We start from the raw sequence: 3,203 nt of genomic DNA on the forward strand, positions 1-3,203 counted from the left end.
TGGAGAAGAGTGTTGAATATACCATGGACTGCTAGGAGAACAAATAGGTTTGTTTTGGAGAGGGTGAAGCCAGAATGCTCCCTGGAGTCAAGGATTCTGAAGCTTCATCTGACATACTTTGGGCGTGTTGCAAGGAGGGCCTGGTCCTTGGAGAGGGACATCATGTTTGGGAGAGTGGAGGGACGGCCCAGGAGAGGTAGACCCTCGATTAGATGAATTGATTCTGTGATTGGTGTGTTGGGAATGAGTGTGTTTGAGGCAGCGAAGTTGGCACAGGGTAGAACGGCGTTTAGGACTCTTGTACATAGGGTCACTATGAGTTGAAAGCGACTCGATGACACATAACAACAACAACAACAACATGCTATAGATATAAAAACAAATAAACAAACAAAAATCCCACTATTATCTAGTAAATCTCTGTTCATTTTGAGCCTTCATTGGCTTAGAAGATTTTGAATCCTAACAGGAGCAGATTACCTCAACAATTTTGAGAAGTGGCTGATGGGTTCTGACTATTGACCTTCTAAGTAATAGGTCAACGTTTTGCCTACTGAGATCCTCATAGATACATCAATATATAGTTTTCTCTCTTTGCTCTACTATTCCTTGTAATTGGATAATAATGAGGATTTGCTTCTACAGAAATCCCATTGGAAAAAAAAAGTGCAGGGCAGGTACTTTCTTTCATAAGGATAGAGTCTGAAAGTTGCATATGTCAGTTCAGATGTATCTTTGTCAGAGAGATAGTTTTAGGTACCAAAGGGGAAAAAAATCCAAGTCCAAAACAAATTTAAAAAGAAACCTCACACAGCTGGGAAATCCAATCTCAAGCAAATTACAGGAATTCTTCTAAAAAAGGCAAGAAAAGAATAGATGGGCTGATGACAGTGGCACTCAAGTTCTGAAAGGAAAGGCAAAAATGGACGTTTGGAACCCATTGCCTTTAAGATTATCATTAAGAAGCAATGCTAAAAAGACATGTCTCTATAACTTTGTATGTGTATGGATACACATCTATTTTTTTTTCTTGGTAATTGACGTTTCCTCTTTAAATAAATCTGTCTCTTTTTTTCTCATCCAACATGTCTTTATGTAGTTTTCTTGCTCATAAGAGAAAAAAAGGATTAAAATGTAAGTTCAGGCATAAAATGATTCATACGTCATAGATTCCTCACACTCAGTAAATGTTCAGCCATATGCACACTGCAGTAATTAAGGAAGTAGTGGCAAACACCCTATATTGCTGGGGAGCAGCTTGGCTCTCAGCGGTATCATAACATCTCCTGCTGGGCAAAATAGACTCTGCAAAAACAAATGTGTTGGTGAGCAACATGAGAATTCAAAGCCAGCTTGACTATTTAGTGTTCCTGCACCCAAGCCAACAGTCTGCCTAAGTACCTCTTTGGGAAAGCAGAACTCACTCCACCATGGGATAAAAGTTACTTATTTTGTAAGTGCATTTCCAAATTGAAAACTGGATTGATTTCATTAGAATCTATGGTATTTCTTTCTTTCTTTCTTTTTTTTTTCTTTTTTACTGTTCTGACAAAGCTTATTCTGCTGGAGGGAATGAATTTTAAAGAAATTGGATAGCTGGCTTAAGAAACAAATCTCTCTTAAATATTTTATGTTCCTGAAGTTCTTAACAAGCTTGTCAGACAAGCCATTTCCACATGGTTATTCTAAATCTAGTCCTTTGTGAGGATTGCCAGGAATGTCGTTGTTTCTTTTTAACAAGGTTTTTGTTGTTGTTGTTGTTGTTTTCTGTTTTATTTTTGTAACCAGTGTTACCAGAAGACCATCTAATGACTAGAGGCTATGGTGGCAATTTGTGCTTTTAACTCAGAGATTGCATGTATCTGGTGGTTCAAATTCTACCAGCTACACGAAGGGAGAGAAATGAACATTTTTTCCATTTACCATTTACAGCTTTAGAAACATGATTGAAGATCTTTACCAATCAGAAGCAACAGGACAGAAATGAATTTTTAGTTTGGGTTTATGTCATTATTAAAGTCTACACAAATATAAATTTATAACAATAACTCATACTCCCAAAATGATAGTTTGTCTTTCTCTTAAGGAGCCACTGGTAGATTCAAAACATTGCCCTTTGGTTTAATAGTCCAAGTACTCACTCACTTATCTACCAGAACTCCTTCAAGGTTATAAAACCTACACTTTAAATTATAAACTCTTTGAGGACAGAGTTTGGGTTTGGTTTGGTTTTGTCTTTTTATCTACCTATCACAATGTGTAGAATAATTTCTGGCTCTAAAATATCATTCAAATATATACTGATTGAATAACAAATTATTAATAAAAACAAGGTCATGAATGGGTGTGGGTGATACTGAAAAATAAAATGTTTAGACTATATATGCTAAGGAATGAAAAATAGGATTGGGAGTTCAGAATTGGGATAAAGGGCTATGGTTGTAAAAGATGACATCCCTTGTGTTTGTGACCAGTGAAGACACATTGAAATGATGACAGTGAATTATTGCAAACTCTCAACCCACAGGACATGAGGAAACAAAGTTGACAGTACATTCACACCTATTTCTGTTAAGGTGAATAGTATTTCTTATAGCTTCAGACTCTCAGGAGTTGTAATAACTCAGGCTTCTTATATTTTCTTTTTTTATTTATTGAGATTTAATGAATGTTTATAGAGAACTTGGATTTCCACTCATTCATTGTTGCACATTTTCCTCCCTATCCTCCCTAACCCCAGTTCGCCTTTTTCTTTGGAAAAAAAATTTCATTGTTATACAGACACATACACACACCTTCCTCTTCCAGTCCACTATACTATACATGTTTCATTCTGGACTCTTGTTATGCCAATAATACCTAGTCATACATTTCTTTTATACAGTTCTCTCCCTCATCTGTTTCAATGCTATATACATTATTTATCACCTCTTTTCCTAGTTATTTTCTAAATATCTTAGTTTATGCTTTAAAAAGGTGAAAGACTATCAACCTAGTTAAAAATATTAAAGTATCATATACTTAAACACTTAGATTTAACAAAGTAATACATCTGGCAAACTTTCATTTTCTCTTTCACTCTCACACACGCAAATTGAGAGAGAGAGAGAAAGTAAAAGAGAGAGACCAGAAAAACACAGGCTGCATTTGACCATAAAGACTAATTTTATGTCTGGACTGTCATGACTGGAAGGCCAAGGAGT

This window comes from Elephantulus edwardii, unplaced genomic scaffold (genome assembly GCF_000299155.1).
Source record: "Elephantulus edwardii isolate Elephantulus edwardi_28Jun2011 unplaced genomic scaffold, EleEdw1.0 scaffold00205, whole genome shotgun sequence".
In the NCBI taxonomy this organism is placed as follows: Eukaryota; Metazoa; Chordata; class Mammalia; order Macroscelidea; family Macroscelididae; genus Elephantulus; species Elephantulus edwardii.